General features: G+C 43.1%; 1 protein-coding gene across 4 annotated transcripts in view; it reads right to left on the bottom strand.

Annotated features, from left to right (window-relative positions):
- pknox1.1 (pbx/knotted 1 homeobox 1.1) overlaps positions 1 to 13,231 on the bottom strand; it is a 228,454-nt gene that overhangs the window by 163,091 nt on the left and 52,132 nt on the right. The gene's annotated exons all lie outside the window — the stretch shown is intronic.

Below are 13,231 nucleotides of genomic sequence, written 5' to 3'. Positions count from 1 at the left end.
AGGACATGCAGGACAGATTAATCTCAAAGAAGAGATATTCTAAAGGGAAGATGAGGCAACTGTGGCTGACAAGGGAAGTTAAAGACAGCATAAAAGCGAAAAAGAGGGCATGTAATAGAGCAAAAGTTATTTATTTATTGAGATACAACATGGAATAGGTCCATTTGCCCTTTGAGCCGAGCCACCCAGAAACACCGATTTAACCCCAGCCTAATCACGAAGCAATTTACCATAACCAGTTAACCTACCATACATCTTTGGACTGAGGGAGAAAATCGGAGTAGCTGAACAAAACCCACACATTCTGCAGGGAGGATATAGAAACATAGAAAACCTACAGCACAATACAGACAACACACACCAAATGCTGGTGGAACACAGCAGGCCAGGCAGCATCTATAGGGAGAAGCACTGTCGACATTTCGGGCCGAGACCCTTGGTCACAATACAGGCTCTTCAGCCCACAAGGCTGTGCCGAACATGTCTTTACCTTAGAAATTACCTAGTGTAAGTTAGACAAGGGAGATCCAGTGGATGTAGTGTACCTCGATTTTCAGAAGGCATTTGATAAGGTCCCACATAGGAGATTGGTGGGTAAAATCAAAGCTCATGGCATTGGAGGGAAGACATTGACATGGATAGAAAATTGGTTGGCAGATAGAAAGCAAAGGGTAGCGGTGAATGGGTGTTTCTCAGAATGGCAGGTGGTGACTAGTGGGGTGCCACAGGGCTCGGTATTGGGACCACAGCTGTTTACGATTTATGTCAACGATTTAGATGAAGGCATTGAGAATAACATCAGCAAGTTTGCTGATGATACTAAGCTAGGTGGCAGTGTTATATGTGATGAGGATGTTAAGAGAATTCAGGGTGACTTGGATAGGCTGGGTGAGTGGGCAGATACTTGGCAGATGATGTTTAATGTGAATAAGTGTGAGGTTATCCACTTTGGGAGTAAGAACAGGAAGGCAGATTATTATCTGAACGGTGTAGAGTTAGGTAAGGGAGAAATACAAAGAGATCTAGGAGTCCTTGTTCATCAGTCACTGAAGGTGAATGAGCAAGTGCAGCAGGCAGTGAAGAAGGCTAATGGAATGTTGGCCTTTATTACAAAGGGAATTAAGTACAAGAGCAAGGAAATCCTCTTGCATTTGTACAGGGCCCTGGTGAGACCACACCTGGAGTATTGTGTACAGTTTTGGTCTCCAGGGTTAAGGAAGGACATCCTGGCTGTAGAGGAAGTGCAGCGTAGATTCACAAGGTTAATTCCTGGGATGTCAGGACTGTCTTACGCAGAGAGGTTAGAGAGACTGGGCTTGAACATGCTGGAATTAAGGAGATTGAGAGGGGATCTGATTGAAACATATAAGATTATTAAGGGATTGGACAAGATAGAGGCAAGAAATATGTTCCAGATGCTGGGAGAGTCCAGTACCAGAGGGCATGGTTTGAGAATAAGGGGTAGGTCATTTAGGACAGAGTTAAGGAAAAACTTCTTCTCCCAGAGAGTTGTGGGGGTCTGGAATGCACTGCCTCGGAAGGCAGTGGAGGCCAATTCTCTGGATGCTTTCAAGAAGGAGCTAGATAGGTATCTTATGGATAGGGGAATCAAGGGATATGGGGACAAGGCAGGAACCGAGTATTGATAGTAGAATATCAGCCATGATCTCAAAATGGCGGTGCAGGCTCGAAGGGCCGAATGGTCTACGTCTGCACCTATTGTCTATTGTGTTACCCATAGCCCTCTAAACTGTGCCCTCTCCTGCTAGCCATTTCAGCCCTGGGAAAAAGCCTCTGACTATCCACACAATCAATGCCTCTCATCATCTTATACACCTCTATCAGGTCACCTCTCATTCTCCATCGCTCCAAGGAGAAACTGCCGAGTTCACTCAACCTATTCTCAGTTACACCACACGTTGCATCCGCAAAGCTAACAGCATTATGAAGGACCCCACGCACCCCTCATACAAACTCTTCTCCCTCCTGCCATCTGGCAAAAGGTACTGAAGCATTCGGGCTCTCATGACCACACTGTGTAACAGTTTCTTCCCCCAAGCCATTAGACTCCTCAATTCCCAGAGTCTAGTCTCACACACTCACACACACACACACACACACACACACACAAACAGCACTCCACTCCCTTTGCAATTTTTGCTCATTTCTTTCTCAATTCCTGCTAAAACATTGTTTACATTTACATCATTTCTTATTATATTGTAATTTGCCCTTTACTGCGCCTATTGCCATGTTTATTAATTATTGCACTGTCTAACACTGTTTAGTGCAGTTTATGTAGTCCCATTTAGGTCTGAAGTCTAATGTAGTTTTGTGTTGTTTCACGTAATCTAGTGTAGTTTTGTGTTGTTTCAGGTAGTCTAGTGTAGTTTTGTGTTGTTTCATGTAGCACCATGGTCCTGGAGGAACAATGGTTCGATTTTACTGTGCACTGTACCACCAGTTATGGTTGAAATGACAATAAAAGTGACTCGACTCGATAAGGCATGTCCCCAGTCCAGGCAACATCCTTGTAAATCTCCTCTGTACCCTTTCTACAGTTTCCACATTCTTCCTGTAGTGAGGTGACCAGAACTGAGCACTGTTCTCCAAGTGAGGTCTGACCAGGGCCCTGTATAGCTGCAACATTACCTCTCGGCTCCTAAACTTAATCCCACAATTGATGAAGGCCAATGCACTGTTTGCCTTCTTAACCACAGAGTCAACCTACACAGCAGCTTTGTGTGTCCTATGGACTCTGACCCCAAGATCCCTTTGATCCTCCACACTGCCGAGAGTCTTACCATTAATACTATATTCTACCATCATATCTGATCTACCAAAATGAATCACCTCATGCTTATCTGGGTTGAACTCCATCTGCCACTTCTCAGACCAGTTTTGCATCCTATCAATGTCCCGCTGACAGCCCTCCACACTATCCACAACACCCCCAACCTTTGCGTCATCAGCAAATTTACTAACCTATCCCTCCATTTCTTCATCCAGGTCATTTATAAAAATCACGAAGAGTAGAGGTCCCTGTACAGATTTCTGAGGCACACCACTAGTGACCGACCTCCACGCAGAATATGACCCGTTTACAACCACTCTTTGCCTTCTGTAGGCAAGTCAGTTCTGGATCCACAAAGCAACACAAAGCAATGTCCCCTTGGATCCCATGCCTCCTTATTTTCTCAATAAGCTTTGCATGGGTACCTTATCAAATGCCTTGCTGAAATCCATATACATTACATTTACTGTGCTACCTCCATCAATGTGTTTAGCCACATCCTCAAAAAATTCAATCTGGCTCGTAAGGCATGACCTGCTTTTCACAAAGCCATGCTGAGTAATTCCTAATCATATTATGCCTCCCCAAATGTTCATAAATCCTGCCTCTCAGGATCTTTTCCATCAACTTATCAACCTCTGAAGTAAGACTCACTGGTCTATAATTTCCTGGGCTATCTCTACTCCCTTTCTTGAATAAGGGAACAACATTTGCAAACCTCCAATCCTCCAGAACCTCTCCCGTCCCCATTGATGATGCAAAGATCATTGCCACAGACCCAGCAATTTCCTCCCTCGCCTCCCACAATAGATGCGGTACATCTTGTCTGGTCCCAGTGACTTATCCAACTTGATGCTTTCCAAAAGCTCCAGTACATCATCTTTCTTAATATCTATATGCCCAAGCTTTTCAGTCTGCTGTAAGTCATCCCTACAATCACCAAGATCCTTTTCCGTAGTGAATACTGAAGCAAAGTACTAAATAAGAACCTCTGCTATCTCCTCCGGTTGCATACACACTTTTCCACTGTCACACTTGACTGGTCCTATTCTTTCACGTCTTATCTTCTTGCTCTTCACATACTTGTAGAAGAGATACTGACTTTCTCCAGATAACGTTGGAATTGAGCTCCGAGCTGTAATAGCGTCGTGCTATGCTACCGGAGATAGAGGATTGGGAAGCTTTCAAAATCAAAAGAAAGCAACTAAAAAGTCATAGAGAGAGAAAAGACAAAGTATGAAGGTAAGCTAGCCAATAATATAAGAGAAGATATCAAAAGTATTTTCAGACATATAAAGAAGCAAGGGTGGATATTGGACTGTTGGAAAATGATACTGGAGAGATAGTAATTGGAGAAAAATAGTGAATGAACTTAATAAGTTTTTTGTGTCTGTGTTCACTGTGGAAGACACCAGCAGTATGTCAGAGTATCGGGGGCAGAAGAGAGTGTTGTTGCTATTACTAAGGAGTAGGTGCTTGGGAAGCTGAAAGGTCCGAAGGTTGATAAGTCCCCCAGACCAGATGGATTACAGCCCAAAGTTCTGAAGGAGATAGCTGAAGAGATTGTAGAGGCATTAATAACGATCTTACAAGAGTCACTGGACTCTTGAATGGCTTCAGAGGAATGAAAAATTGCAAATGTCACTCCATTCTTTAAGAAAGGATCGAGACAAAAGATAAGAAATTATAGGCCAGTTATTCTGACCTCAGTAGTTGGGAAGATGTTGGAGTTCATTATTAAGGATGAGATTTGGGGGTTTCTTGGGGGCACATGATAAAATAGGCCAAAGTCAGCATGGTTTCCTTAAAGAAAAATCTTGCATGACAAATCTGTTAGGTTTCTTTGAAGAAATAACAAACAGGGTAAACAAAGTACCCTTGGTGGATGTTGTGGATTTTCAGAAGGCCTTTGACGAGGTGCCACACATGAGACTACTTAACAAGATTACAGCCTATGGTATTTCATGAAAAACAGTAGTATGTATGGAACATAAGGGATTCTGCATCACACACAAAATGCCGGAGGAACTCAGCAGGTCAGGCAGTATCTATGGAAATGTAGTGTTGGCGCATGGCCAAGTGGTTAAGGCGTTCTTCTAGTGATCTGAAGGTCGCTAGTTCAAGCCTTGGCTGAGGCTGTGTGTGTGTCCTTAACCACACATTGCTTTGCGATGACACCGGTGCCAAGCTATATGGGTCCTAATGCCCTTCCCTTGGACAACATTGGTGGCGTGGAGAGGGGAGACTTGCATACAACCTTGCCCAGGCTTGCGCCCTGGAGATTTTCCAAGGCGCAAATCCATGGTCTCACGAGATTAATGGAGGCCTACATCTATGGAAATTAATAAACAGTCGATGTTTTGGGCTGAGACTCTTCGGACTGGAAAGGAAGGGGGAAACTGCCAGAATAAAAAGGTGGGGGGAGAGGAAGGAAGCTGGCTAGAAGGTGATAGGTGACGCCACATGGGTGGCAAAGGTAAAGTGCTGGAGAAGAAAGAACCTTATAGGAGAGGAGAGTGGACCATGGACGAAAAGGAAGATGGGCCACCAGGAGTAGTGTTAGGCAGGTGAGGAGAAGAGGTTAGAAGCCAAAGTGGGGAATAGAAGAAGAGGGACGGGGGAGGAGAAAAAATATACCTGAAGGAGAATTTATTGTTCATGCCACTGTTGGAAGCTACCTAGACGGAATATGGGGTTTTGCTCCTCCACCCTGACAGTAGTCTCAATGTGGCAAAGTAGCAGCCCTTTACCTTTCCCACCCATCTGGCTTCACCTATAATCTTGTAGCTAGTCCTCTTTCCCACCCCCCACCTTTTTATTCTGGCATCTTCTTACTTCATTTTCAGTTCTGAAGAAGGGTCTCAGCCCGAAATGCCAACAGTTTATTCATTTCCATAGATATGCCTGTCCTCTGTATGTGTGAGAGTGGCATGGATAGAAGATTGGCTGACTTGCAGAAGGCAAAGTGTGGTAATAAAGGGGGCCATTTCTGGTTGGCTGCCGGTGACTAGTGGTGTTCCGCAGGGGTTAGTACTGGGACCACTTCTTTCTTTCTTTTTCAATCTTTTTATTAAGTTTCCAATAAACAATATTAATACTAATACATAGAGATCGGGAGTACATTAATAACGGTTAACATGTAGAAACACATATTCCAAGTAACAAATGGAGTCTAACCTCCCAATCTCTTAGTAATTAACCAAGGACCACTTCTTTTCATATTATATATTAATGATTTTGATGATGGAATTAATGATACAAAGATACAGTAGGTGGAGGGGCAGGTAGTGCTGAGGAAACAGGGTGTCTGCAAAAGGACTTAGACAGATTGGGATAACAGGCAAGAATTTTCAGATGGTATACTGTGCCATGAAGTGCATGATCATGCACTTTGGTAGAAGTAAAGGCATAAACTATTTTCTAAATGGGGAGAAAATTGTAACATCATAGAATACAAAACAATGCAGCACAGGAAACAGGGCTTTTGGTCCACGATGTTGGGCAGAACTCATTAAACTAGTAGTTAAATACCTAACTAAACTAATCCTTTCTGCCTACGCAATGTACATATCCCTCCAACTGTAATGGAGTAAAATTAGTGGGAGATTTTAATGTCCCTAATATTGACCAGGACAATCACAGTGTTAAAGGCTTGGATAGAGCAGAATTTGTGAAATGTGTCAAAGAAAACTTCCTTTATCAGTAGAAAGAGATACCTACTAGAGGGGATGGAACACCGGATCTCCTGAGTAATGAGGGAGGGCAAGTGGCAGAAGTATCTGTCAGCAAGCACTCTGACAAGTGACCATAATTCTATTAGTTTTAAAATAGTTATGGAGAAGGATACACCAAATGCTGGAGGAACTTAGCAAGTCAGGCACCATCAATGGAAAGAAATTATGTATAGTGAAAAACTTTATTTTGCATGCCACCCATAGAGATCATTTTAAAATATGTATATCAAGGCAGTACAAAGTAAAAGAATAATACAAATGAAGAATAAGGGGTTACAATTACAGAAAATTGCAGCACAAGCAGACAATAAGGTGCAAGGCCATAACGAGGTAGATTGTGAGGTCTAGAGTCCATGTTATCAGATAATTACGTGGTCTTACAACAGCAGAATAGAAGCCGTCCTTGAGCCTGGTGTTACAAGTTTTTAGGTTTTGTATCTTTTACCCAATGGGAAGGGAGAGAAGATAGAATGTCAGGGGTCAGTGGGTTAAGAACATAAGAAATAGGAGCAGGAATAGGCCATCCGGACCATCAAGCCTGCCCTGCCATTCAATAAGATCATGGCTGATCTGTCTGTAAACTCAGCTCCATCTACCTGCCTTTTCTCCATAACCCTTAATTTCCTTACTATGTAAAAACCTATCTAACTGTTTCTTAAATATATTAAGTGAAGAAGCCTCAACTGCTTCCCTGGGAAGAGAATTCCACAGATTCACCACTCTCTGGGAAAAACAGTTTCTCCTCATCTCTATCCTAAATCTTCTCCCCTGAATCTTGAGGCAATATCCCCTAGTTCTAGTCTCATCTACCAATGGAAACAACTTTCCTACTTCTATCTTATCGATCCATTCCAAAATGTTGTATGTTTCTATAAGATCCCCTCTCATTCTTCTGAACTCCAGAGAGTACAGTCCCAGGCAACTCAATCTCTCCTCATAGGTTAACCCCTTCATCCCTGGAATCAACCTGGTGAACCTCCTCTGCACCGCCTCCAAAGCCAGTATGGAGACCAGAAATGCACACAGTACTCGAGGTGCGGCCTCACCAGTACCCTATATAGTTGCAGCATGACCTCCCTGCTCTTGAATTCAATCCCTCTAGCAATGAAGGCCAACATTCCGTTTGCCTTCTTAATAACCTGTTGTAACTGCAAGCCAACTTCTTGCGATTCATTGATTATGTTATGAAGTCATAGAGACTGAAATCAGGAGGGCTAAAAGAAGATATAAGGTTGCTCCAGCAGACAAGGGGAAGGAGAATCCCAAGAGCTTCTTCAGGTATTACTGGGTGATTAATGTATCAGGTTTTTGAAGATTTAGAAAAGATAGTGGAGGTAAACTAAGGGAGCTAGGGCTTTACTCTTTGGAGAGAAGGAGGATGAGAGGAGACATGATAGAGGTGTACAAGATATTAAGAGGAATAGACAGAGTGGACAGCCAGCGCCTCTTCCCCAGGGCACCACTGCTCAGTACAAGAGGACATGGCTTTAAGTTAAGGGGAGGAAAGTTCAAGGGGGTATTAGAGGAAGGTTTTTCACTCAGAGAATGGTTGGTGCATGGAATGCACTGCTTGAGTCAGTGGTGGAGGCAGACACACTAGTGAAGTTTAAGAGACTACTAGACAAGTATATGGAGGAATTTAAGGTGGGGGGTTATATGTGAGGCAGGGTTTGAGGGTCAGCACAACATTGTGGGCCAAAGGGACTGTAATGTGCTGTACTATTCTATGTTCTATGTTAAACAGGGGATTAGAGAAGTTGCACTAATAATCGGGGACAGTCACACAGCTGTAATCAGAGGAGGCAAAATGGATGGGTCAGACACTGAGTCCATTTGGGTAGAACTCAGGAAGAGGAAGGATGCAATCACACTGAGGGGATTGTACTACAGACCCCTAATAGCCACTGGGACATTGAGGAACAGATATGTAATCAGCTTAAGGAAATGCGTAAACACAAAGGTTTATTGTCTTTGGGGATTACAACTTCCCTAACATAAACTGCAACCTTCTTGATGGAAGGGGGTTTAGATGGGGCAGAATCTGATAAGTGCATCCAGGAAGGTTTCTGAAATCAATATGTGGTCAGTCCAACAAAAGGAGGAGCCATACTAGACATGGGTGTTGAGTAATGAGCCTGGCCAGGTGACTGACGTTTCAGTGGGTGAACAGTTAGGGAATAGTGACCACAACTCCTTAACTTCCAGGATAGCTATAGATAAGAATAGGTATAGTCCTTGTGGGAGAGTTTTAAATTGGAGTAGGGCAAATTATGAGGGCATTAGGCAGGAACTAAAAAGCGCTAATTGGGAATACCTTTTCCACATCAGCCATGTGGAGGATGTTTAAAGATGAATTGCACAGAGTACAGGAAAGGTATGTTCCTGTTAGAAGGAAGGATGAAGATGGAAAGATAAGAGAACTGTGGATGTCCAGAGAGATGATGAATTTAGTCGAGAAGAAATAGGAAAAGTATGTAAAGCTTCTGAAGTTAGGATCCAACAGACAACATGCGGAGTATAAAGAGGCCAGAAAAGAACTAAATGAATTAGAGAAGCTAGGAGGGTCCATGAAAAGTAGTTGACAAGCAGTGTGGCTAGGCATAGCTCAAATACCATCTATACCATCTGACAGGCTACATCACAGTCTGATATCAAGGGCTACTGCACAGGACCAAAAGAAGCTGCAGAGGATCATAAATTTAGTCTGCTCCATCTTGGGTACTAACCTACAAAGTACCTAGGACATCTTCAAGGAGCAGTGTCTCAGAAAGGCAGTGTCCATTATTAAGGACCCTGGGCACGCCCTTTTCTCACTGTTACCATCAGCTAGGAGGTACAGAAATCTGAAGGCACACACTCAGCGATTTCCCTCTGCCATCCAATTCCAAATGGACATTGAACCCTGAACACTACCTCACTTTTTAAATATATATTATTTGTTTTTCCATGATTTTTAATCTATTCAATATTCATATACTGTAACTGATCTACTTATTTATTTTTCTTCTTTCTATATTATGTATTGCATTGAACTGCTGCTACTAAGTTAACAAATTTTACAACACATGCTGACGATAATAAACCTGACTCTGATTCTGATTAAGGTGAATCTTAAGGTGTTATATACATACATTAAGAGCAAGAGGTTAACTAGGGAGGGTGGGACCAGAGAATACAGATACAGAGAATGTGAGTGAGGTACTTAATGAATACTTTGCTTCAGTATTTACCAAGGAAAAGGATATGGAGGACCAGCAGATACTGCTGAGTGTATAATTACATTAGGGCATTTAAGAGGTCTGAGGTGATTTACCCCAGGTTATTGAAGGACGCAAAATTTGCTGGGCCCTTGAACAGCATCTTTGTGTCCTCTCTAGCCACAGATGAGGTCCCAGTGGTTAATGTTATTGCTTTATTTAAGAAGGAAACAAGAGAAAATCCTGAGAACTACAGACTGATGAGTCTCACATCAGTTGTAGGGAAATTGCTGGAGACACTTTTAGGGATAGGATCTATGAGCATTTGGAAACCCATGGCCTAATTAGGGAAAGTCAGCATGGCTTTGTGAGTGGCAAATTGACTAAGTTTTCTGACAAGGTGATGAGGCTGATGAGGGTAGGACAGTGGGTGTTTGACAAAGTTCCTTATGGGAGGCTAATCCAAGATGATTAGGATGCATGGGGTCCACAGCAAGTTGCCTGTTTGGATTCAGAACTGCCTTGTGCACAGAAGACAAAGGGTAGCGGTTGAAAGGTCTTATTCGAGCTAGAGGTCTGTAATTAGTGGAGTTCTGCAGAGATCTCTGTTGTTTGTGATGTATATAAATAACCTGGATGAAAATGTAGACGGGTGGGTTAGTAAATTAGTGCTGAACACCGGCGCTCAGTCCTCCAGCAGTGGCAGGACCTCCCTGTGGCCACACACTTCAATTCCACAGACCACTCCCACTCCAACATGTCTGTCCATGGCCTCCTCTACCGTCAAGATGAGGCCACACGCAGGTCGATGGAGCAATACCTTATCTCCCGCCTAGGTAGCCTCCTACCTGCCGGCATGAACATCCAACTCACAGACCTCCGTTGATACCCCTGCCTCCTCTTGCCCCCATCCCTATCTATTATTTTAGTCTGGTTCTCTTTCTCTCTCTTTTTTCCCCCCTCACTATAATCTCCCCCCAGCCCTACCTTTCTTTCTCTTTTATTTCCCATAATTCTCCACCTTCCCCCTAGCCCATTTCCCTCCAGCCTATCACTTCCCAGCTCTCTACTTTATCCCTCCCCCCACTTCTTATCCCCTCGCCACTATCCCATGTTACTTCACTCTTTATGCAGGGTTTCGGTCCGAAACGTCGTCACTACCTCCTCCCATAGATGCTGTCTGGCCTGCTGAGTTCTGCCAGCATTTTGTGTTTTTATTTATTTCCAGCATCTGCAGATTCACTCGTGTGGGTTAGTAAATTTACAGACTGGCAGAGTTCTGGATAGTGTAGAATACTGGCAAAGAATACAGCACAATATAGATCAGTTGCAGATATGGACAGAGAAACGGCAGATGGAGTTTAACCCAGATAAATGTGAGATGTTGCACCTCAGTAGGGCAAAGGAAAGGAAACAGTGCACTATTAAGGGCAAGATTCTTAACAGTGTTGCTAAGCAGAGAAATCTTGGGACTGAGATCAGAGGGGTCATCTAAGCATAGAGCCAAAGGAGATGGGGGAGAACTTAAATGTATTTTTTGCATCTGTATTTACTCAGGAAATAAGCACAAAGACTATAGATGTGAGCCAATGCAGCAGCAAGATTATGGACCCTATACAGATTACAGAGGAGAGGTGTTTGCTATCTAGAGTGAACTTAGGGTGGATAAATCCTCAGGGCCTGACAAATTAGGGGAAGCTTGTGCAGAAATTGCAGGGGCCCAAGCAGAGATATTTAAATATCCTTACCCACAGGTGAGGAGCTGGAGGATTGGAGGGTAGCTAACGTTGTTGGCTATTTAAGAAAGGCTCTAAAAATAAACCAGGAAGTTTTGGCCAGTGAGCATGACATCAATAGTGGTCAGGTTATTCAAAGGTTTTCTAAGGGACTGGATATACAAGTATTTAGACAGACAGGGGCTGGTTGCAGAACCATAAAATATAAGAGCAGATGTATGCCATTTGGCCCATCAAGTCTGCTCCACCATTTCATCATTGCTGATCAATTTTCCCTCTCAACCCATTTCCTGCCTTCTCCCCATATCCCTCCAAGCCCTGAACAATCAAGAATTTATTCATCTCTGTCTTAAATGTACATAAAGAGTTGGCCTCCACAGATACCCGTGGCAAAGAAATCCACAGATTCACCACCTCTGGGTAAAGAAATTCTTTCTCATATCTGTTCTAAAAGATCACCCCTCTATTCTGAGGTTGTATCCTCTGGTCCTAGACTCATAGAAAACATCATCTTCGCATCCACTCGACTGAGACATTTTAACATTCCATAGGTTTCAATTAGGTAACTCCTCATTCTTCTGAATTCCAGTGAATACAGACCCAGAGCCACCAAACGCTCTTCATATGACAAGACTTTCAACCCCGTAATCATTTTGCGAATCTCCTACGTTAGGATGCTGTTCATCAACTATATCTCAGCATTTAATACCATTATTCCCACAATCCTGATTGAGAAGTTGCAGAACCTGGGCTTCTGTACCTCCCTCTGCAATTGGATCCTTGACTTCCTAATTGGAAGACCACAGTCTGTGCAGATTGGTGATAACATCCCCTTCACTGACGATCAACACTGGCACACCTCGGGTGTGAGCTTAGCCCACTGCTCTACTCTCTCTATACACATGACTGTGTGGCTAGGCATAGCTCAAACACCGTCTACAAATTTGCTGACGATACTACCATTGTTGGCAGAATCTCAGGTGGTGACAAGAGGGCGTACAGGAGTGAGATATGCCAACTAGTGGAATGGTACCACAGCGACAACCTGGCACTCAATGTCAATAAGACGAAAGAGATGATTCTGAACTTCAGGAAGGGTAAGACGAAGTAACACATACCAATCTTTATAGAGGGATCAGAAGTGGAGAGAACAAGCAGCTTCAAGTTCCTGGGTGTCAAGATCTCTGAGGATCTAAACTTGTTTCAACATATTGATGTAGTCATAAAGAAGGCAATACAGCGGCTATACTTTATTAGGAGTTTGAAGCAATTTGGCATGTCAACAAATACACTCAAAACTTCTATAGTTGTAATGTGGAGAGCATTCTGACAGGCTGCATCACTGTCTGGTATGGAGGGGCTACTGCACAGGACTGAAAGAAGCTGCAGAAGATTCTAAGTCTAGTCAGCTCCATCTTGGGCACTAGCCTACAAAATACCCAGGACCTCTTTAGGGAGCGGTGTCTCAGAAAGGCAGCATCCATTATTAAAGACCTCCAGCACCCAGGGCATGCCCTTTTCTCATTGTTACCATCAGGTAGGAGATACAGAAGCCTGAAGGCACACACTCAGTGATTCAGGAACAGCTTCTTCCCCTCTGCCATCCGATTCCTAAATGGACTTTGGATACTACCTCACTTTTTTTAATATACAGTATTTCTGTTTTTGCACATCTTTTAATAATCTATTCAATACACGTAATTGATTTACTTGTTAATTTATTAATATGTTTTATTTTATTTATTATTATTTTTTCTCTCTGCTAAGTGA

This window comes from Hemitrygon akajei, chromosome 5 (assembly GCF_048418815.1).
Source record: "Hemitrygon akajei chromosome 5, sHemAka1.3, whole genome shotgun sequence".
Classification (NCBI taxonomy): domain Eukaryota; kingdom Metazoa; phylum Chordata; class Chondrichthyes; order Myliobatiformes; family Dasyatidae; genus Hemitrygon; species Hemitrygon akajei.
Note: the sequence above shows the minus strand (reverse complement) of the source record. Positions and strands in the feature narration are given on the sequence as shown.